The 25,247-nt window shown below is 38.3% G+C and overlaps 1 protein-coding gene and 1 pseudogene across 1 annotated transcript in view; one reads left to right on the top strand and one right to left on the bottom strand.

Annotated features, from left to right (window-relative positions):
• The window catches only part of LOC111724763, a 7,340-nt pseudogene extending 6,419 nt beyond the window's left edge, over window positions 1–921 (top strand).
• The window catches only part of CDKAL1 (CDK5 regulatory subunit associated protein 1 like 1), a 654,035-nt gene that overhangs the window by 283,483 nt on the left and 345,305 nt on the right, over window positions 1–25,247 (bottom strand). The gene's annotated exons all lie outside the window — the stretch shown is intronic.

Genomic DNA, 25,247 nt, shown 5'->3' with positions numbered 1-25,247 from the left:
CCCTCAGCACTGCCGACACCAAGCCCGGCACTACGGCACTACGGGCAGCCACGCAGGGAGCGGTGGCCCGGCGGCCTCACATCCGTGGCACCTGCCAGCAGGGACAAGAAGGTCATCACAAGGAAGGTTTTGGGACCAGTAAAATGGTTCAGTGTAAGAAATGGATATGGTTTCATCAACAGGAATGACACCAAGAAGATGTATTTGTACACCAGACTGCCATAAAGCAGAATAACCCCAGGAAGAACCTTCTCAGTGTGAGAGACGGAGAGACGGTGGAGTTTGACGTTGTTGAAGGAGAAAAGGGTGCGGAGGCAGCAAATGTCACAGACCCTGGCGGAGTTCCAGTTCAGGGCAGTAAATACACAGCAGACCGCAACCACGATAGGCGCTATCCACGCAGGGGCCTCCACGCAATTACCAGCAGAATCACCAGAATAGTGAAAGCAGGAAAAGAACGAGGGATCCGAGAGTGCTCCTGAAGGCCAGGCCCAACACCCCCGGCCCTGCCGCAGGCAAAGGTTCCCACCTTACTACATGAGGAGACCCTATGGGCGGCGACCACAGTATTCCAACCCTCCTGTGCAGGAAGAAGTGATGGAGGCGCTGATAACCAGGGTGCAGGAGAATGAGGTAGACCAGTAAGACAGAATATGTATGGGGTTATAGACCACGATTCTGCAGGGCCCTCCTCGCCAAAGACAGCCCAGAGAGGACGGCAATGAAGAGGATACAGAGAATCAAGGAGATGAGACCCAAGGTCAGCAGCCGCCTCAACGTCGTCGGTACCGTCGCAACTTCAATTACCGACATAGACACCCAGAAAACCCTAAATCACAAGATGGCAAAGAGACAAAAGCCGCCGATCCACCAGCTGAGAATTCGTCTGCTCCATGGGCTGAGCAGGGCAGGGCTGAGTAAACGCCGGCTTATCATCTCTACCATCATCCGGTTTAGTCATCCAACAAGAAGAAATGATTATGAAATTCCAGCAGTAAGAAATGAACAAAAGACTGGAGCTGAAGACCTTAAGTGCTTGCTTTTTGTCTGTTGACCAGATAACTAGAACTATCTGCATTATCTATGCAGCATGGGGTTTTTATTATTTTTACCTAAAGAAGTCTTTTTTGGTAATAACAAACATGTTTTTTTAAAAAGCCTGGTTTTTCTCAATACGCCTTTAAAGGTTTTTAAATTGTTTCATACCTGATCAAGTTGAGATTTTTAAGAACTTCATTTTTAATTTGTAATAAAAGTTTACAACTTGATTTTTTCAAAAACGTCAACAAACTGCAAGCACCTGTTAATAAAGGTTTTAATAATTAAAAAAAAATAAGCATTATTCCTAGATTCAGTCTTATTAGTTATACAACAAATAGAAAATATAAAGCAAACAAGCACATCCCTGCTTTAGGAAATCTATGACATAATTCTCCAAATATCTTTCAAGTTCCAGAGTGTAGGATATATCTTCCTGTCCCACACAGGTCAAAAATTTGATTTTCCACTTATCTTTGCTATTGTGGTTAAAATCGATTAAAAAGTAATATTAATGCAAAGAGGTGTACTCCTATTGAATTATTAATAGGCAATACAACTGTAAATGTTTTTGTTCACCATTCTTCACTGCCCTTGCAAGCAGTTTCAAAATGGGAGGTGCTGAAGCATGAAGATTGTTTGCAGCCATTGCTTTCTGAAATCGCAGCGCTGGGAATTGGTGGAATTCTTGCCTCCTTGGGTTATTATCAGACATTGTGAACTTTTTTTGAAAGCAGGCTATAAATTCACCAAGGGGTACCCTTGCCTTCAATCAAGAAAATGTTTAAAACGACCCCCATCTGCTATTTTAATGTATTCTTCCCAAAGACTGCCATAAATATTTAATATAAGAAAGGCACTGTTTAAAAACAATGAATAGCTTATGAAATTAAAGTTGGCTGACGGATTACACTGTATACATAATACACTGTAAATAATGACAAAGAAAGTACGAGCTGCTAACCTCTTACTTATCCTGACATTTTGTAAGGAATATTAAAAAGACACTTAAGATATGAAGGTCAGCTTAATTGACATCATAAGGTGACCAAACTCCATAGAGCCATTCTACTCTTACCCCTCTCTCTATATGGGTCTGTGTGTACACATATATAGAGAGAGTGTGTACATACACACACACAGACCCCTTGGTATATTACCCCACTGAAAGGATATGATAAAAAAATGTCCATTTTTCAAGAAGTATCACTTAACACACTAGTTATGTTCAGAAAAGTTACAAAATAAGGAAGAATACCTTAAACTATGCCTCGAGGCCCAGGTTTAGCTTCAAGCATCCAAACAGGAATTATCATTTAACAATAGAATTTTCTATGGAAGATAGTCAACACATATTTATCAAATGAATGCATATAGTTATTGGCAGATGCAATTATATGCTGCATTCAAAACTTCCAAGGAAAGATGCTCCTTTTCCCCCCTAGTACAGTCTAACAACCAACCAGCACATTTTCCAATCTCATGAATATCCATTTATTCTTACTCTGTCTTAACAGAAATAAAGAACAGCTGGTGCTGCTTCTCCTATAACTCCAAGTCTCTTGATTACTCTGTCCAAATCAAACAATTTCAACTTCTTTTAATTTTTCTCAGAGGTCTCTCTAACCATTTTGACTGAATTTCTCCAAAGTATAAAAGAAGAATTATTTCTCAATACTTATATACCCCGAGATAATGTTAACTCTTACAAGAACATATTCTTGACATAATGTAAGTATGCTGCCCAGATTATTTTCTCCTGCTGGGTTAGTGCCAAGCACAAATTCTTTACATGAACAACTCTACAGTTAGCTATTCATGTTTTTGACCAAATCTTCCACAGCTAATTTCCACCGATTCTTTTATTCTCTTGATGCCACCAATTTCTCACATACTAATGTCATGTATCAATACTCTTTATGTTTCTCATTCTATCTACTAAATAAAAGGCAATATTATTCCAAGCTAATAATATCTGCAGAAAACCATCCTCAGGCTATTAACAAAGCACTATGTCCTATAACATGTACAAATTTATTTTTCTATGATTCTTATGAAAAAATTGTGCTAGAACTTAAGATTTTCATTTATGTCAAGATAGTTATCATTCATTTCTTCTCTGAATTTTGGAGGAAGCATCACTCTATCGTAAAAGAGAGGAACAAAATTGACTGGAAATATTCTTCAAAATATCATAGTACATCGTAACCAATATCTCTGGCTTGATATTTTGACTACTGAGAGGTTCTACAATAGCATCTCCCCATTTGGTATCATTAGCATCATTTACAGGTAAATCTATTTTAAAAAGAATTCTATATTTTATGGAATCTAAGATATCAATAATGAAATAAGTACCTTTTTAAAAAATGTACTAAGGAAAAACAATAACAAAAGGCTTCCACAGGGCAGCACCTGTGGCTCAAGTGGCTAAGGTGCCAACCACATACACCTAAGCTGGAGGGTTTGAATACAACCTGGGCCCCCCAAACAACAATGCCGGCTGCAACCAAAAAAAAAAAAAAATAGCCAGGCATTGTGGCAGATGCCTGTGGTCCCTCGATAGTGGGTGCCTTGGGAGGCTGAAGCAGGAGACTCACTTGAGCCCAGGAGTTGGAGGTTGCTGTCAGCTGTGATGCCACAGTACTCTACCCAGGGGGACAGCTTGAGGGTCTGTCTCAAAAAAAGACTCATCCTCATTTAGAAGTAAAGTGTGTAATAAGTGTCTGCTAATATTTATTTTAAGAGATATTATCATTTTTCTGCACTTATAACAGTATATTCTATAAATACATTCCTAACATCACTTAGTATTTATAAGATAAGCAAGAGAGTAATTTATTTAACATGACAAATCATTATGTTACTATATCAATATTCTCTCCCAGAATTTAAGCATCTTAAATACAGGCATGTCTCAGATTTGTAGGTTTAGTTTCAGACCACTCAGATAAAGCCAATATCACAGTAAAGCCAAACACACAGATATTTTGGTTTCTTAGAGTACACAAAAGTTAAATTTACACTGTAGTGTAGTAGTTTATTATGTGTGTAATAGCATTATCTATAATAACACACACATCTTAATTAAAAAATACTTTATTGATAAGAATGCTAACGTTCATCTGAGCCTTCTGTGAACTGTAATTTTTTTGCTGTCACTTTTTTTCTTGTGTTAATGGCTACTGCCTGATCAAGGTGGTGGTTGCTGAAGGATGAGGTGACAGTGGAAATTTCCTAAAATAAAGACAACAATCAAGTATGCCATCTTGATTGATTCTTCCTTTCACAATAGATTTCTCTGTACCATGTAATGCTGTTCGATAGCATTTTACTCATGGTAGAACTTCTTTCAAATTTGGAGTCAATTCTCTCAAATCCTGTGGCTGCTTTATCAACTAAGCTTATATAATATCCTAAATCCTTTGTTATAATTTCAACAATGTTCCCAGGATCTTCATCAGAAGTAAATTCCATTTAAAGAAACCACTGGACTGGTTTTACTCATCCATTAAGAACCAACTCCTCATCCATTTCAATTTTTATCATGAGATTTCAGCAACCCAATGAAATCTTTAGACTCTGTTTCTCATTTCAGTTTTCTTTCTATTTCCACCCTATACTAGTAACTGCTAGTTACTACACTGAAGTCTTGAACCCCTCAACATCATCCATGAGGGTCAGAATCAGTATCTTCCAATCCCCTGTTAAGGTTGATATTTTAACCTCCTCCAATGAATTGCCAATGTTCTTTTTTTTTAGAGACAGAGTTTCACTTTATCACCCTTGGTAGAGTGCTGTGGCATCACAGCTCACAGCAACCTCCAACTCCTGTGTTTAAGTGATTCTCTTGCTTCCACCTCCAGAGTAGCTGGGACTACAGGCACTCACCAGAATGCCTGGCTATTTTGTTGTTGCAGTTTGGCTGGGGCTAGGTCCGAACATGCCACCCTCGGTATATGGGGCCAGTGCCCTACTCATTGCAAATGTTCTTAAGGGCATCTAGAGTGATGACTCTTTTCCAGAAGGTTTCAATCTTATTTTGCTCAGATCCATCGAGGAATCATTATGATAGAAATAGCCTTATTTAATATTTAAGGTTGTAAGATTGGAATGTTGACATTTTTCCTTGATCCACAGACTAAGGAATGGATATTGGGGGAGTAGGCATAAGAACAACATTCATGTCCTTGTATGTGTTCCCCACAGCTTTTGGGTGACCCAGGTGCATAGTCAATGAACAGTAATACTTTGAAAGGAATCTTATTTTCTGAAGAGTAGGTCTCAACAATGGGCTTAAAATTTTCAGTAAAGTATGCTATAAACAGATGAGTTTCCATCCAGCCTTTATTGTTCCATTCATAGGCACAAGCAGAATGAATTTAGCATGTTTCTTAAGGGTTCTAGGATTTTTGGAATGGTAAATGAACAATGGCTTTCACTTAGAATCACAAGTTGTATTACCCCCACTAACGAGAGAGTCAGCTTGTCAAGCATTGTGCTTCTTTCTAGCTATGGAAGTCACAGATGGCAGCTTCTTTCAACAGGAGAGTATTTCATCTGCACTGAAAATCTGTTGTTTACAGTAGCCACCTTCATGAATTACTTAGCTGGATCTTCTGGATTACTTGCTGCTCCATCTTGCATTTCTATGGCATGGAGATGGCTTCTTCTCTTAAACCTCAGGAACCACTGCTAGCTTCCAACTTGTCCTCTGCAGCTTCCTCACTTCTCTCAACTTACATAGAAATGAGAGTTAAAGCCTTCCGTTCAATTAGGCTTTGCTTAAGAGAATGTTGTTGCTGGTTTGATCACTTATCCAGACCACTCAAACTTTTTTCATATCAGCAACAGTACTTTTCCACTTCCATATTATTTATGTGTTCACTGGGCTAGTGCTTTTAAAACCTTTCAAAAACTTTTCTTTTGCATTCACACTTTGGCCATAAGGCACAAGAGGCCTTGCTTTGGGCCAGTCTTGGCTTTCGACATGCCTTACTCACTAACCTCAATCATTCCTAGTTTTTTATTTAAAGTGAGTGATGTACACTTCATTTTACTTAATCACTTTTAAGGCCATTGCAGGGTTACTAATTGTATTAATTTCAATATTATTGTTTTCCAGGGAATAGGGAAGCCCAAGGAGAGGACAGGAATAAGAAACAGCTGCTACTCAGAATAGTTAGAACGTACACACCATTTGTAGATTGAGCTCACCATCTTATACGGATGCGATTAATGGTACCCCCAAACAATTATAATGTCAAAGATCACTAATCACAGATCGCTATAAGAGATATAATAACAAAAAAAAAGTTTGAAACATTGCAAGAAATACTAAAATATGACACAGAGACACAAAATGAGCACACGCTATTGAAGAATGATGCTGATCTCAGGAAAATGCAAATTAAAACTACAATGAGATAATACCTTACCATTATCAGAATGGTCATTGACTAAAAGTCAAAGAACAATAGATGCTGGTGTGGATGCAGAGAGAAAGGAATGCCTATACACAGTTGGTGGAACTGCAAATTAGTATAACCTCTATGGAAAACAGTATGGAGATTTCCTAAAGAAATAAATATAGACCACTATCTGGTCCGGCAATCATACTGCTGGTATTTACCCCTAAGAGAAGAAGTCATTTATTCAAAAAGACCTGCATTTGAATGTTTATTTGCAGCACAAATGACAATTGCAAAGACGTGGAATCAACCTAAGTGCCCACCAATTCATAAGTGGGTGATGAAAATGTGGTATGTCTATACCATAGTGTGCTACTCAGCCACAAAAAAAGAATAAGCTAATGTCTTTAGCAACAATTTGGATGGAACTTGAGACCATTACCCTAAGTGAAGTACCTCAGAAATGGAAAACCAAACTCCATATGTTCTCACTAATAAGTGGGAGCTAAACAATGGTTACACATGGACACAAAGAGATGTAAAAGTCAATTGGAAACTAAGAAGGGGGAAGGATGGGAAGGGAAGTGTGAGATAAAAACTTACTTGTTAGGGACAATGAATACTATTCTGATGAAGGGCGCACCAAAAGCCCTGCCTTGTGTATTATACAAGGTATCTATGTAGCAAAATCATTTGTGTCTCCTTAATATTCTGCAATTTTAAAAAACACCAATAATAAAGAGGGTTAAAATGTAAAAAGAAAATAGATCTTTCCAAATGATATACAGATGTAGCTTAAATTATAAACCATTTAGTAAATGATACAAATTTCTGTGCATTATTTGGACTCACTAGAACAAGTTGTTTTTGTAATGAACAAAAGTGTCCCAACAGATGAGTTGTTGCTTAAATAACTACAAAGACGAGTTATTAAATTCAACTTTTATTTCTCTCTTCTCATCCCAGTACTAAGTCAGATCTTGCAAACTGCAGACTGTTGTTCTGGGTGAAAAATATGAGTTGTTTGACTCAAAGGATTAAAGTTTAATATTAAATGCAATGTACAGGAAAGTCAATAGCCCCCCATTTTCCCTTGCTATCCATTCACTTCAGCAGTTTGCCTGCAATTCTTCACAAAATAGTACACACACACACACATACACACACACATATACACACATATATACAAGCTACTAGATGTATAATGATTTACAATCTTCACTTAGGCAGCATCCCCTTTATGGTGCCTATTTTTTTTTTTTGAGTGAGTTCCTTGGTTTGTTAAATTCTCCCCCACTCTTACCCAAACTTCCAAGCAAACAGAAATAAGGTCAAAGGCTGAAGAAAGAAAAACTTCAAAAATCAGGATTTATTTATACCCTAAGATGTCAAAAACCTTTTACAATGATTCCTTTTATGTCTCAACTTTGAATATGTGATTCATTCTGGATGTACTGTGGATCTTTTGAATGTGAGTGGGGCAATAATTTACTCAAATACAAAATTTGTTTCTCAAATAGACCACAGGTTTGAAGTAAGTTTGCTATGGTTCATTTCTCTGGCACTAAGAATGTGTGCCTTTATCATAAAACCAGTTTGAATTTTGTTCAAATATCTTGTTACACTTTAGACAAAATGTTCTGCACCTTTAAGAATACAACTCTGAAAAATCTATCAGAGGTCTTTCATTGGCAGGCATAGCATATAAATAAATTGGGTCTTCTAAAGTAAGTGCAAAGCAGGCCTGGCATCTCCCAATCCACAAAGATAAGTCTGACTTATTCCTCTTTTCTACAAGCAGAAAATTGTGCATTTGTTGAGAAACTACTCAAAGAAGGTTTAAATTTTCCACATAGCATTCTCTTCCTCATTTGTTATTTCAGCCATGTGCGAAGAATAGGAACTACAGAAAGTAAGACTCATCTGAGAAATTATTTCACCAATCGGCAGTAAAATGAAGTGTATCTCTGTAGTCACTGCCAGCTGCTAAAAGATAAATAGCCTGTGACATCAAGCCACAGAGCTGGTAGGTTAAGGACGACTATTCCCTGAAGTTATAAGCTAGAACAGACTAAAGGGCCATTTACTTAGACTCTGAGATCAGGTTGAGAAAGTAACAAAAATTTCTAAGAAACTTAAGACATGAAACTATAAAAATACTAGAAGAAAGTGCAGGGGAAACTCTTGAAGAAATTAGCCTGGGCAAATACTTTATGAGGAGGACCCCTCCCACTCCCCGGGGCAATTGAACTAGCCTCAAAGATACACTACTGGGACCTGATCAAACTGAAAAGCTTCTACACAGTAAGTAAAGCAAGCAGACAGCCCTCAGAATGGCAGAAGATATTTGCTTGTTATGTCTCTGACAAAGATTTGATAACCAGAATCCACAGAGAACTCAAACATATTAGCAAGAAAAGAACAAAAGATCCTGTCTCAGGGTGGGCAAGGGACTTGAAGAGAAACTTCTCTGAAGAAGACAGGCACACAGCTTATAGACACATGAAAAAATGCTCACCATCCTTAATCAACAGAGAAATGCAAATCAAAACTACCCTGAGATATCATCTAACTCCAGAAGATTAGCCCACATCACAAAATCCCCAAACCAGAGAAGTTGGCATGGATGTGGAGAAAGGGGAACACTTCTACACTGCCAGTGGGAATGCAAACTAATATGTTCCTTTTGGAAAGATGTTTGGAGAACACTTAGAGATCTAAAAATAGACCTGCCATTTGATCCTATGCAGGGACCAAACTGCATAGGCTCTACTGGGTATATTTGCAGAAGACCAAAAATCACTTTATAGCAAAGACATTTGTACCAGAATGTTTATTGCAGCCCAATTCATAATTGCTAAGTCATGGAAGACGCCCAAGTGCCCATCGACCCACGAATGGATTAATAAATTGTGGTATATGTACACCATGCAGTATTATGTAGCCTTAAAGAAAGTTGGAGACTTTACCTCTTTCATGTTTACATGGATGGATCTGGAACATACTCTTCTTAGCAAAGTATCTCAAAAATGGAAGAAAAAGTATCCAATGTACTCAGTCCTACTATGAAACTAATTTATAGCTTTCATATAAAAGCTATAACCTAATTATACCCCAAAAATATGGGAAAAGGGAGGGGAGGGAGGGTAATTGGTGGGACCACACCTACAATGCATCTTACAAGGGCACATGTGAAACTTACTAAATGTAGAATATAAATGTCTTACAATAACTAAGAAAATGCCATGAAGGCTATGTTAACCAGTTTGATGAAAATACTTTAAATGGTATATAAAACCAGCATATTTTACCCCATGACTGCATTAATATACACAGTGATAATTTAATAAAAAAAAGAAAGAAAAGAAAAAAAATTTCTAAGAACAGAACCTTAGTTGTGAAGCACCTTCTTAAAAATAAACCCAGATAACAATAAGCAAGTCACTTAACCTGTCTAAGTTTTAGTTTTCTTTTTAAGACAGAAATAACAACTTGTCTTGCTAGGTTTTATATGGCTCAAAAATCATTCATGTAAAGTGTCTAGTACAATGAACGTCCCCAGTCAGCCCTGGATGAATGGAAATTATTATATCATCTTATTATTCTAATAAGAAATTTTAGAGAAGAAACTTTTAGTTATGTATCTATGAAAGGGGCTTTAACCATTTACCAGGGTGTCCTTTTTTTCTTTTCTGCTGCATATTGGAAAAATAAGAATCATCTTGGGCCACATGTTAAATACACAAACACTAACAAAAACCGATAAACAAAAAAAAAAGTTGTACATATTTTTATGGTATCTGATGCCACAGATAAGCAAAACAGTCCTCCAATAATCTGTATGTGGCCCATAGGCTGCAAGATGGACACCTCCAAACCATCTGAATCTCTAGAGTGGCACTTAGCAGTTTGGCCCACATTATCAAAGTAACACTGCCTCTTGACTACCATACTCCCCAATTACTGGGTCCATAATTCTCTTTATAAAGGGTAAGTAAAACTTTCAACATGAGACTCAGTCTGCTAAACTAAGAGTATCTGAATAATGGTTTCATTGGTCCACAATTTATGGAAGCATTTTTTCATTGTAAGTTCTTTCTTAGGTATACAGTCCACTAGCAATCAGAAAATTAGCATAATTATTGTAATACTAACTAAATGGAATTGTAGATAAACAATAAAAGTAATTTCGGTTTAGTCAATTCTATATACAGGAGACAAAGAACCTGAATCTTTGAGACTATTTTAAATTTGCAATCTTGAAAATTCGACAAAGGGAAGTCAGAATCAAAGAATGGTATTGAAATCTAAAATCATCTAATGCCAAGACAAAAATTACCCAGCTATCAACTTGTCAATTAAACATGAATCTATTCTATTCACTTCTCTGACTTTCATCTCTATCCTCACTTCATCTTGGAGTCAGCTTTTCCTACGGTAGACTCCCATGGTTATTCAAACCACAATCTCTAACCCAATGTGCATTCCTCATTAGCAAGTAAACATCTCCAGGTCTAGTTCTAAAAATGACGTCATTTAAGTTTTCAGCTCACACCCTGCTTCTGCCATTCTGCGAAAACCGGCCAGACCAAGTGTGATCCTTCACAGTGCTAACTGAGAATTGATGTCTTTCAACAACTTAGCTGTAAGCAACAGTAGCTGCTTCAGAGTAATCACACAGGAAAGGAGTCTATTCAAAGGATATTACAAATGAGGCTCAATATTCAGCTTCTCGAACCAAGGTCCCACTCAGCACAAAACAGAACTAATGAGAAAAATCCCTGTAGACGCTGTCACCCCAAAGAGACACTATTGCAACTGGATTCTAGGTGGGTTTCCATCCTCAAGTTGAGCATTTTAGAATTTAGGTTTGCTGAAACCCAGGTGACATTCCAATGCCTCAGGGCACACAGCAGATTAGTTCTCCGTGTTCTGTCCTGGGGAGGTGGTTTTCGTAAGGTTGGAAACTCCTTAGATTACAACTAGAGTTTGAAAGGTGCTGGGCACCCAAAAACCATCACTTATGCCAACTGTGCAAGGTTGTAAATTGCTGATACCAATTTACACCCATATAAAAAAGAGAATGAACAGTTGTCAGTCTTTCACCCTGGAAAAGAGATGTGCTTTTAAAGCAAATAATTAGATCATACATATAGCAAACAAATATGATCTGGATACAGCAAAATGTCTCCATTTATGATTTAAGTCTATTGTGAATAATGAAGATGAAAAATCGACAGTGTTCTAACTATCTAGCGCCAACAGTTCCAATACCTATCTGTTCTCCTTCACCCTGTAAACACTGAGAGGCTCTGCTAGTGCGTGAACCCTCTATCCTGTCCCACCTTTAACACTCCCTTTTCTTTTCCCCTTTTCCCTGTACCCACAGTAATCCATGTAACTACTAACACAGTAGTTTTTACTGAGTTCTCACAGAAAACCACTTTCATCCGTAAGCATATGTACTTCATCAGAACCTGCTCTGTGATAGGAATACTTTGTTCTGCCTCAGGAAGAGAAGAATCCCAGGATCTGATATGTCTTGCTCCTGGCCAGCCCTGGGATGGGGAACTGTCCAGGAGCAGTAAGTGCTAGCATCGCACATGGACAAACACAGGGAAGGTGGGCTGCTCAGTGCTTCCTCACGCCCACTATGAAGTGTGAATCCAACTATGTGGTCTCCCATGTGCAAACTGGAGGGGGGGTGGGAATACAAGGCAAGTAAAGAAACCAAGAAGTAGAAGTAAGAGAATTATCACCTCCAGCCCAATCTTAAAAATGATCAGAAGGACATAATAAAATTTCACAGTGCTTCTATTTAAGTGAAATCATAGCGTTCTATTCTTCCTTGTGCTTTTTTGTGATGCACAAGAATGAACATGTAGTACACTCTCCAATCAGTGGGAAATGGGTAGGCTTGTTTATTGGAATATAGTTCCAAATACAAAAAACTCAAAATTATATCTTAGAGTGAAATTCAAGATTATTATGATTCTCATTTCTCTTTTAAAAGAAACTTTTTGCAAGGACATTTACTGGAAAAAGTTCTAAATCAGGTAAAACTTGTAATATTTGTTTTTTTGTTTTGTTTTGTTTTGAGACAGAGTTTTACTATGTCACCCTTGGTAGAGTGCTGTGGCATCACAGCTCACAGCAACCTCAAACTCTTGGGCTTAAGTGATTCTCTTGCCTTAGCCTTACAAATAGCTGGGACTACAGGTGCCCACCACAACACCTGGCCATTTTTTGGTTGTAGTAGTTTGGCAGGCCTGGGATGGGTTTGAACCCACCAGCTCCAGTGTATGTGGCTGGTACCCTAGCCGCTGAGCTACAGGCATGGAGCCAAAACTTGTAATATTTGAAGGGTACTGTCTTAGTACATTTGAATTTCTGTAACAAAATTCCTTAGACTGGATAACCTGTGAGAAATTTATTGTTCATAGTTCTAGAGGCTAGGAGGCCCAAGGTCAAGGTGCCAGCAGATTTGGTGTCCAGTAAGAGCTTGCTCTCTCAGATATTCCACCTTCTCTAAGTCTTCACATGGCAAATGGGTCCAACATGCTCTCACAGGCATCTTTTATAAGGGCACCAATCCCATTCACGAGGACTCTGTCCTCATGGCCTGATCACTTCCCAAAGGCCCCACCTCCTAATACTATCACCTTTGGAATTCGTGTCAACATATGAATTTTGGAGAGATACAAACATTCAGACCACAACAGGTCTGAATTCAATCTCTTAAAAATATGCATGATATAGGCTGAGCATGGAGGCTTGCGCCTGGAATCCTAACAACTCTTGGAGGCCAAGGTAGGAAGATTACTTGAGCGTAGGACTTTGAAAACAGCCTGATCAAGAGTGAGACCCCATCTCTACCAAAAACATAAAAAATTAGCTGTGTATGGTGGCACACACCTATAGTCTTACCAGCTACATGAGAGGATGAGGCAGGAGAGGAGGATTATTTGAGCCCTGGAGTTTGAGGTTGCTGTGAAGTGAGCTGACTCCCAGCCCTCTAGCCTAGGGCAGTAGAGTGAGACTCTATCTCAAAAATAAATAAATATAACCATGAGCAATTACAGAGCAAATACCCATTGTAGTAGACAAAAAGGTGTGCCACTAGAAAGCAGTTGATTCTATTGCTTGTACAATTTCCTTTTTATTACTTATTACCAGACATTTTTCCCTCAAAGAAAGGTCTCACTGTGTGCAAACCTTTCTTAGGATGTAAGTATGCAGAATAATACCAAAATGAAAGAAAGACAAATGCTCTAAGATTAATGCTTTCAGAATACTTCAGTAATAGCTTTATTAATACAGACTTTTATGCTTCTTGATGCATTGCATGTTTCAGACCCAAAAGATAAATGTCCTTTTATATGGATCCTGAGTTAGTGAAAAATCCTATGAAAGCACTGTTTTCTCCACTGGAGATAAGGTTTCAAATGCCTCAAGCAGAGGACTGAGGGCTGTACAAGGCCCACCCTATGCATCCCGCCTTCCTGCCTACTGCTTCTCAACACGGAATCCTCTTTAATCAGCCTTATCCTTCTAACCTTCACCCCCACACAAGTGCTCGGTCCAGCTTCAGTGCTCTTGTTACTTCTTCTGCCTTCCGCTCATCTAATTTGCTACTTTACCTTCTTTACCCTCTTAAAAAAACGTTGATCTTTGAATTAGTTTTACTTACATAGAAGCTGCAAAAATAGTAGCGCTCCTTTGTATCCTTTGCTCAGGTTTCCCCAGTGATATCATCTTATAGAACCACAGTGTCATTTGTCAAGAACGGAAAATTGACTTTGTTACCAGAATGTTAACTCAGTCACAGGCCTTTATGTGAACTCTCCCTGTTTTTCTATCATGAACTCAGTTTCTGAGGGGAGGGAAGAGGCTGTAGTTCTACGAATCTTACTGCATCGCAGACTCATGAAACTACTGCCATCATCAGTGCACATCCCTTTATAGTTATTACTCTCCCCAACTCCAGCAATTGTTAAACTGTTCTCTGTCTCTACATTTCTATAATTTTGTCACTTCAGCAATATGCAGTCATTTGAGACTCACTTTCTTTAAAACTCACCGCAGTGCTCTGGAGAGCCAAGGAAGCTACCGCATCATCGGGACCTCTCCTTTTATTGCTGTGGAATAGTCCACTGTATGCTATACCTTACTTCATTTATCCATTTACTTGAAAGATATTGGGGTTATTTCTAGTTTGGAGCTATTACAAATAAAGCTGTGATGAACATTCATGTATAAGCTTTTGTACAAACTTGAGCTTTCATTTCTCTAGTGTAAATATACAGGAGAGAGATTTCTAGGTCATATGGTACCTACAAAGGTTAATTTTTATGTGTTTAATTCAAGTTGCCTAGGCCATGGTACCAAGTTGTTTGATCAAACCCCAGTCTAGACGTTGCAATAAAGATATTGTTTTGGATCTGACTAACATTGAAGCCAGTAGACTTTGAGCAAAGCAGATGACCTTCCTAAAGGTGAGTGGACCTCTTTCGATCAGTTGAAACTGAGGTTCACAGAAGAGGAAGGAATTCTGCTTTCAGATTCCTGTTACAAGTTCTAGCCTGGCCCAACCTGCCCTGAAAATTTCAGACTTGCTAGTTCCCACAGTTGAGTGAGCCAATACCTCAATCCTTTAAAATCTCTCATTCTCTCTCTTTTATACCAACTGCATGCATATAAACAAGGGACTCGATTGGTTCTGTGTCTCTGGACAGCCCTGACTAATATAGCATCCTAAGGCTAGGAAACAGGCAAGAATGTTTGCTCTCATCACTGTCTTTTAATTATATAAAAATCTGTGATTTTAAAACATAATATAAACCAATTTATAATAAATTAATATATTTCTTTTGAATATATACATATTAGTTACCCATAGATTAAGAATTTAATGGAGAATCAGTAAAGATGTAAGAATATCTTATTTTAAAGACCATTAGTATTTCAGCAAGTAAATTCTTTAAGAAGAAGTAAAACCAAACTCCCACGTAGTCAATTTTATACTCACCATGGTAAACTAAGTAAAAAAATATGTTCAGACATATTCTGTGAGTTTGGAGGTAATACCTTAGGGATACAAATGATACTCAAATTTTGTCAAAATAGTATCAGATTTATGAAAAAAATCTACACATTAAAAAGATGGAAATTTTCAAATGCCTAGTAAAGACCTTTTCAGGGCTTACATCCACCTATAGAAAATTATTATGTTCTCCTCAATAACAGCAGAACTTGTTTTAAATTTGCTTTCCATAGAAGCATTTCAGAAAATAATGCAGAAATATCCACATAGTGTTAACATCTCTGCCATTAAGACACTCATTCAAAAATTCAACAAATCTCTACTGTCCTAGGCTTAGAGGATATATCCAGTACAAATTCTCATAGAAACCACACAGGGCTGGGGTAGGGTAGAGGGAAAAACATCATGATGAATTCTTATAAAGTAAAACTAGGTAAGAGATTAAAAGATGGAGGTGTTGGCAGTGGTGGGTGCTACTTTAGAGAAAGTGGACAAAGAAAACCTGACGAGGTGACATGTGGGAATCACAGAGGCACTTTAAAGCCAAGAAGACCTCCCACAAAAACCGGATGGAAAGAGAGACCCTCAGAAATTCCTCCCCAGTAAGGTTCATCCTCAGTTCAACTATTTGGCCACTTGGGGCTCCCAACTCTGTATTTGGCTTTTGTAAGGTGCTTCTAATTTCACTCTTGATTATCCGCCTCATTTAGCTGTTCCTGAATCAGGTCATCACCTCCACCTCTTACGTGTTCTCCTGTACCTACCAAGGCCATCCAACCTTTCTGATTTTCTGCTGTAAACTGTAAGAATTAAAAGTTGCTCTGAGCCACAGAGTAAACACACAAACACTAATAGAAGCTGATTAGCAAAAAAAAAGGTCCATGCATATTTTTCATACTGTCTGACACCACAAATAAGTAAAAAAAAAAAAAGTTCTCACAAAATCAGCCCACAGGGTTGGGACACCCCTTACAGTCTTTAGCATGCCTCCCCCATGCTTAGGAACTGAAGGTCTGACCAACACACTCTTTCCCTCATGAAATTACTCATCTGCGGAAACTAGACCAACTTTCCTCCAGAGAGGCTTGGCCCTTTACTTCACCCCAGGACCCTGCCCAGGACAGCCTGCTGCTTCCCCACCCAGGCAGGGGAAGTCAAACAGGTTGAACTGAACTCCACTTCAAATGAAGGAATAAGAAAAAATATTAACTAAACACAGAGTAGGGGGGTTAAAGAGTAAAGAACACTGGAACTGTTTACACCTTCGAATGAAACTAATTATAATAAAGTGGTCTGATAAAAATCAATGGCAGAAATAGAGGCTTCTTCATACGTTTTGATTCAAAACAAAACGGCAGTAGATCACGGGTACATCAATCACCATGCGGTAGAAAAATACAAGAACTATCAAACTATTGGGTGGTCCTTCTCAGGAGAAAGTTGTCAGATCTGTCTGACTTTGATCTCTCATTCACAGAAATAGCCTGGGGAAACTTCTCCACCCTCTAAAAATAATAAATCTCAGAAGCCACACATTCTGCAGGCCAGAAATCACCTCTGGTGAGAAACCTTCCTTCCCAGTGCACTAAGAAAACATTAACTGTTAAAACTCTGGACTGGAAACATTAGAAGGAAAACCCAAAGGAGTGAACATCTGTGCGACAAATCTCAGAGGGTGGGATGATGCAGAAAGAAGCAAAAAGAGGAGGAAGAACCTGTATTATTCCCCATATCAGAACCCAGAAAATAAATTTAGCTGAGTCTCTTCTGGTCAAAGGGCAAAACTAAAAGAGCATAAATAAGAGTGTCTGTGATAACATAGAAACCAATGTAATGTTTCAGATTCCTTTAATTCTTGATGAAATTCTCCAAGAGGCATTTGGTGGTGGTAGTCTCCACCAAAGATTACTGACTCATGTGCTGATAAGCAAAGTTAGTAGGTGAAAGTAAACAAAGCACAAAGATAACAATCAACTAAATGATATCCTTTCCCTCATCCTGCCTTTTGGGGAGTTAGACAACTGGTGAGTATCTTTCTTGCCTAGAAGTAGTACAGAACAGTAGCAGGAACCAGATGATTGCACTTGACTCTTGGTTCCACCACTTAGTAAGTAGCTATTATTTGACTATACCACAGAGGTACTCAACTGAACTTCAGATTTCATCAGTAACATGGAACTAATGAACAATGCCTAACTCACTGTTTATCCTGAAAATTAAATTAGACAATGCATACAAAGTATCTGGCACATGATGACTGCATCACAAATGCTATTATTACAATCAAATATTCCATATTTATGTGTTATTAAGCGTTGGTAATTATAAACTTAATCCATGGCTTGCTGTATTATTAGCTAAGACAAGTCATTTAACCACTCTCAGTTGCAGCTTTTACATTCCATAGATTTACCACACAAATCAGAGAGGCGTTCATCAGCCTAATTTCTGTATGGCCACGTGCATTAGCTTGCTAGGAATACCCTAACAAGGTACCATAGGCTAGGTGGCTTTATCCACAGAAATCCCTACGGGAGGCTAGAGGTGCAAGACCAAGGTATCTGCAGGGCTGACTCAAGCTAAGGGCTTGAGGGCATATCTGTTCCACGCCTCTCCTCCAGCTTCTGCTGGGTTCCTGGGAATCTTTGGGGTTCCTTGACTGGTAGAAGCACCATCCTGATCATCACCTTCATCTTGACATGGCTCTCTCCCTGTGTGCATATGTCAGTCTCCAAATTGTCCCTTTTTATATTCCCTACCTAAATGATTTCATTTTAACTCGATTACTTATTTAAACATCTATCTCTAAATAGGGTCTCACTCTGAGATTTTCTAGGTTAGGACTTTGAAATATATATTTGGGGTGACACAGTTTAACCCTTAACACCATGAATATCAAAAGAGCCAATAAACCAGGACACACATACAGGGTTGAAACAACACCTCCCTCTTATGTCCAAGAGAATTGTGACTCCTGGCTAGATACAACTCATCTGGCCCCAATGGCAGCTTCATAGAGCTGCTCCTGCAGCACAAATCTATTGTCTCCATAGGTAAGATTGCCAGACAAGGTACCCAGTTAAATTTAAATTTCAGATAAACAATGAATACTTTTTCAGTCTAAGTATGTCCCATGAAACTTTTATTTTTATTTCCTTAGCTGCCACCCTAATTATAGGTGAGTTACATTGCCATGATGAGCTCATAAGGTTAGGCAGCATTACTTAAATTTCACCCCAAAAAATTACTTGAGGTACTTTTTATGCATATAAATTCCCAGGCTCCACACTTGATCCACAGACTCACACCCTCCATTGGAGAAATCTAAAAAGTTCTATGTTTAATCAGTAGTCCAAGTAAGTCTCCTCAAAGACATCAGGGAACCAATTACCACTGTTGCTCACCCAGACTGTACAAACTTCCAGAGAACCTGACTATGACCACTCACCTTGACTTCTTGCTCTACCCAACTTTTCCATAAGATGGGCACTACGCAAGGCAGCTTCTGGTCATAAATTATCCCCAACTTTTTACAAACAATTTATAAAGTTTCTTTTGCCTCATTCACACTGAGGTGGAAGGTGCTCAAAGACGCCAGTTGAAATTAAAAACCAAAGACCATATGATTCTCTCAATTGATGCAGAAAAAGCTTTTGATAACATACAGCATCCCTCCGTGATCAGAACACTTAAGAAAACTGCTATAGACGGGACATTTCTCAAACTGATCAAGGACACCTACAGCAAAACCCACAGCCAATACTGTATTGAATGGATTTAAATTGAAATCATTTCCACTAAGATCAGGAACCAGGCAAGGTTGCCCATTGTCTCCACTGCTTTTTAACATTGTAATGGAAGTCTTAGCCATTGCAATTAGGCAAGAAAAGACGATCAAGGGTATACATACAGGGTCAGAAGAGATCAAACTTTCACTCTTGGCAGATGATATGATTGTGTATCTGAGAAGTCTACTACAAAACTCTTAGAAGTGATCAAGGAATACAGCAGCGTCTCAGGTTACAAAATCAACACTCATAAATCGGTAGCCTTTATATATACCAACAATAGTCAAGCTGAAAAAACAATCAAGGATTCTATTCCGTTTCCAGTAGTGCCAAAGAAGATGAAATATTTGGGAGTTTACCTTACAAAAGATGTGAAAGACCTCTATAAAGAGAACTATAAAACTCTAAGAAAAGAAATAGCTGACAATGTTAACAAATGGAAAAACATACCATGCTCATGGCTGGGAAGAATCAACATTGTTAAAATGTCCATACTACACAAAGCAATATATAATTTTAATGCAATCCCTATTAAAGCTCCACTCTCATACTTTAAAGATCTCAAAAAAATAATACTTTGTTTTATTTACTATCAGAAAAGGCCTCAAATAGCCAAGATATTACTCAGAAATAAAAATAAAACAGGAGGAATCACACTACCAGACTTCAGACTATACTATAAATCGATAGTGATCAAAACAGCATGATACTGGCACAAAAACAGAGAGGTAGATGTAAGAAATAGAATAAAGAACCAAGAGATGAACCCAGCTACTTATCATTATTTGATCTTTGATAAGCCAATCAAAAACATTCAGTGGGGAAAAAATTCCCTAATTCACAAATGGTGCTGGGTGAGCTCGCTGGCGACCTGAAGAAGACTGAAACTGGACCCATGCCTTTCACCATTAACTAAGATAGACTCTCAATGGATTAAAGATTTAAACTTAAGACATGAAATTATAAAAATACTAGAAGAAAGTACAGGGAAGACTCTTGAAGAAATCGGCCTGGGCAAACATTTTATGAGGAGGACCCTCCAGGCAATTGAAGCAACACCAAAAATACATTACTGGGACCTGATCACTAAAAACCTTCTGCACAGACAAGAACATAGTAAGTAAAGCAAGCAGACAGCCCTCAGAATGGCAGAAGATATTTGCTTGTTATGTCTCTGACAAAGATTTGATAACCAGAATCCACAGTGAACTCAAACATATTAGCAAGAAAAGAACAAAAGATCCCGTCTCAGGGTGGGCAAGGGACTTGAAGAGAAACTTCTCTGAAAAAGACAGGCACACAGCCTATAGACACATGAAAAAATGCTCACCATCCTTAATCAACAGAGAAATGCAAATCAAAACTACCCTGAGATATCATCTAACTCCAGTAAGATTAGCCCACATCACAAAATCCCCAAACCAGAGAGGTTGGCATAGATGTGGAGAAAGAGGAACACTTCTACACTGCCAGTGGGAATGCAAACTAATATATTCCTTTTGGAAAGATGTTTGGAGAACACTTAGAGATCTAAAAATAGACCTGCCATTTGATCCTATGCAGGGACCAAACTGCATAGGCTCTACTGGGTATATTTGCAGAAGACCAAAAATCACTTTATAGCAAAGACATTTGTACCAGAATGTTTATTGCAGCCCAATTCATAATTGCTAAGTCATGGAAGACGCCCAAGTGCCCATCGACCCATGAATGGATTAATAAATTGTGGTATATGTACACCATGGAATACTATGCAGCCTTAAAGAAAGATGGGGACTTTAACTCTTTCATGTTTACATGGATGGATCTGGAACATATTCTTCTTAACAATGTATCTCAAGAATGGAAGAAAAAGTATCCAATGTACTCACAGCCCTACTATGAAACCAATTTACAGCTTTCATATGAAAGCTATAACCCAACTATAGCCCAAGAATATGGGGAAAGGGGAGATAGAGGGGAGGAGATGGAGGAGGATGGGTGGAGGGAGGGTAATTGGTGGGACCACACCTACGGTGCATCTTATAAGGGTTCATGCAAAATTTACTAAATGTAGAAAATAAATGTCTTAACACAATAACTAAGAAAATGCCATGAAGGCTATGTTAACCAGTTTGATGAAAATATTTCAAATTGTATATAAAACCAGCACATTGTACCCTGTGATTGCATTGATGTACACAGCTATGATTTAATAAAAAACCAAAAAATGCCACTTGATATGTTCCTGAGGTACATAAATATAGATACACAAACATCCAGAAAAGTACAGAAAGACACATACCAGGTAATGTACAAGCATTATAGGATAGAGATGGAACAATGAGGGTAAGATATAATGGATAAAATAATAATACAGACAAAGAAATTTTTTTGAAAGGGACATATTACATTAAAATATACATACGAGAGAAAAAAGACGTCTGGAAAACAATGGTTTAGATGAGGAGAAAGAATAGCTGAAGAGCTGTCAGTACAATAAGTACAAGGAAAAATCATAAAGTAAAAACCAAATCAAGAAATTAACTGCTGCGAATAACCAATCTTTTTCAAACTTAGAATGTGACAAGATAGGAAACAGGACTAGATAACCACAAATAATGCCTCCCTTCTGGGGCGGTGGGAGTGGCGGTGATTACTGCATTAGTAAGACTGTTTTTCTCTTGGCCTTCTCCACACCAGGTAGAAATGCTTAGCCCCTCTTGGCACTGAACCTTGACGCTATTTGAGGCCTGCTCTGGAGGGTGTTCCCACTCGATTCTTAGCCTCCCTGGCACAGGAAAATAATCTCTTACTCTACAAGTGCAGACTCTGAGGGCAGAACTGTACTTGGTTTTTAGGTGGTCTCACTGCAGCTGAAAGTAGTAAAATATGTTTCCGACACTAAAAAAATAAAACAAGCAAAAGCAAGGCGAGTACCACATTAACACAAAATTTATATTTTAAGTTAATTTTAAATAAAACACCTACAGCATTTAAGAAACTCTCATTGACTACATGTTCAACAATAGTTCAGATGTGAGCTGGTGGCTTTTTTAAACAAGATAGCATTGGTTTGTAAAACCAAACCACAGTAAATTCAACTAAAGAACTGGATTAATTCTAAAAGATGCTGTGCTGTGAAAAATTCTTTGAACAGTGAGAACCATTTTTGGACCCATCACCAATTCTGATGATCTAATCCCAATTATTTTTCTTGTACTAGATGTCTAGAAGGATTTCTGAGCTCTGTGTGAGCTGAACTCTGCCCTACAGAGGCTTAAATTCAACAAGACTATATACAAATGACAGATACACACTCATCATATTACAGATTTTAGCTTTAGGATTATAATTTATAGTGTTTACATTTTTATTTCTAGTTTTATTAGAAAAGGTTGCAACACAGAGGAAATAACCAGAAAGTTAGAAAATTCATTAAAATAGATCCAATGTCTAGGGCTCATTCAAATATATTGCAGAAAGAAACCCAAATATGCAACTTGTACTTTCACTGAAAATATAAATGAAAATTCCTCTTAGAAAAATAACCAAGAAGAAAGATTATTTAATGTTAATAAAAATATTCTGTCACATTATAATCACTTTGAGATTGACTACAATGGAATCAGATTTAATGTGTAATTCAGGATGTCTACTCTTTTGAAATTGTTACTTAGAGTTCAAATGTTTATTATATAAGTCAACTTCAATATAAGTCAACGGAGGAAACATTTTTTCCTGATGACATGGAAATGGCTGAAGATTGTATAATGCTTCATACTTTCCACATACATTATTTCTTTTAATTTTCATAAATAATCTAAGAAAAATTAAATATTTATGTAATGTCACACTGGTTTATGATTCAGCCAGTATTAAATCTAGACAAGTGATATCTACCCCAGTGTCTCTTTTTATTTGCTTATCAGTCAAGATTCAGCAAGGAATTCATTATAATCATTCAATTAAATGTGTATTTAGAATTCCTATCTATCTTAAACAAATTAGGACATTTTAAATCAATACTAAATATTTTTAAGTAATTATACTCAGGCCTATCCAAATGTGATAAATATAGACAGTACTCAATTCTTTTACATTGATCTTGCATATTCAAGACTGTCATTTGCTTTCCCAGCGAAAAACACATTAACCTTTCTTTTGTCTCCATTTAATAATAATAGCATTTGAAGTGGTAGAGAAAAAATACCAACTTCCAGGGGCCTACATTATTCAGATTCTATTTGATAGTAGTTCTGGGACAAAAGGCTAAGCTGTAGTCCCCAGAAGACCCTTCCCTGAATGGTTCTGGGTTAATATTGGCCCAAGAAGAAATCTGCATGAGAATGGGAAGCAGAAATGCAACAGCAACCAGCAGTCTCTGAATGAAGGTCACTATGCTTATAAGCAGTGACACAGAAGCAGATGGGTTGGTCCAGGGTCCCAGCTCATCCTCATGCTCCTCTGTCCTGATTCCAGCTCTTTCATCCCAGTTGACCCTGCTGATCAACGGTAGCCCGGGACCCACTGCCAAGTGCTTGGCAGCAAACCCACAGCCCCTATAACTTTTGCCTTCACTGTCCACCTTGGTGCTGCTGTGCCTGGCTTCTTACTCACGGGCCGGTGACTCCTCTCATCCCACCTGGACCTCCTGCTCCCCACAGCCCCCAACCACACTGAGGGAGCTCTAAGTCCTATAACAAACCTCTTATCTCTTAATTGACATACATACTTTCTAAACCACAATTGTGAGATACTACCTAAGGGTTTTAATTGATTTTGAGTTTTATTACTATTTTTTCTTTACAGTCACATTTTTCCAATATCTTAGTGTTATATTCTACATATCATCTTATCTATTTTTAAGTGTACAGTTCAGTGGTACTGAGTAGATTCATATTGTTGTACAAATATTACCACTATCCATTTCCAGAACATTTTTAACTTCCCAAACCAAAACTCTATACCTAGGAAACAATAACTCTACTCCTAGCCAACCGTTATTCTATTTTGTCACTATATTTTGACTACTTTAAAGCCTGTGTAAATGCAGTCATACAGTATTTTTCTTTTAGTAATTGGTTTATTTCATTTAACATAATGTCCTCAAGATTCAGGCATGGTGCAGCATATGAGGCCTGTCCATAAAGTATCCAGCCATGCACCATAAGTGATGCAGACATTTATTGAAAAAGATACAAGAGACACTGTACATAGGACAACACCACCTTGGCCCCCTTCAAAGGGGGCATCTTAGGACCTCACACAGCGTTCCCAGTGTCTCTTCCACTGTTCAAAACACTCTGCAAAATCCTCTGTTGGAACTGCCATCAGCTGCCTTGTCATGTTTCCCTGAACCTCACTGATGTTCTGAAATCTCCTTCAAAGGTAATTTTAGTTTGGGGAAGAGCCAGAAGTCACAGAGCGCCAAATCTGGACCAAGGTGGGGCTGAGCCACCTAAGTGGTTTGATGTTTTGCCAAAAAAACTCTCTCTGCACAAGATGTGACACATGGGCAGGCACATTCTCATGACAAAGCTGCCAATTACCAGTTGCCATAGCTGCCCTTTTGTCACACTGAATCTCTCAGGGGATAAAGAACATTGAGAGAGTACTTCTTATTAATTGTTTGGCCTGGAGCGGTGCACTTGTGGTGAATGACCCCTTCCCAATCAAAGCACATAGTGAATATGGTCTCGGTCTTGGGGCAACTTTGCCACACCTTCCTCACCCATGGAGAACCAGGTGGCTTCTATTGGGACAACTGGGTCTCTGTTTCTGGATCATAGATAGCTGCAGATCCACAATTCAGCTCCAGTTAGGACCTTCTTCAGGAAAGCTGGCTCACTGGTACCAGTCTGAAGCAAGTCATTACCAAATGCAGCACCATGTTCCTTCTGCTCTGACAGCAGAAGCTGTGGACACATTTTGCCACAACATATTTCACGCTAAGACTCTGTATCGAAATCTTGGACACAGTAGTTT

This window comes from Otolemur garnettii, unplaced genomic scaffold (genome assembly GCF_000181295.1).
Source record: "Otolemur garnettii isolate 467f Iridium unplaced genomic scaffold, OtoGar3 scaffold00026, whole genome shotgun sequence".
NCBI classification, from domain to species: domain Eukaryota; kingdom Metazoa; phylum Chordata; class Mammalia; order Primates; family Galagidae; genus Otolemur; species Otolemur garnettii.
Note: the sequence above shows the minus strand (reverse complement) of the source record. Positions and strands in the feature narration are given on the sequence as shown.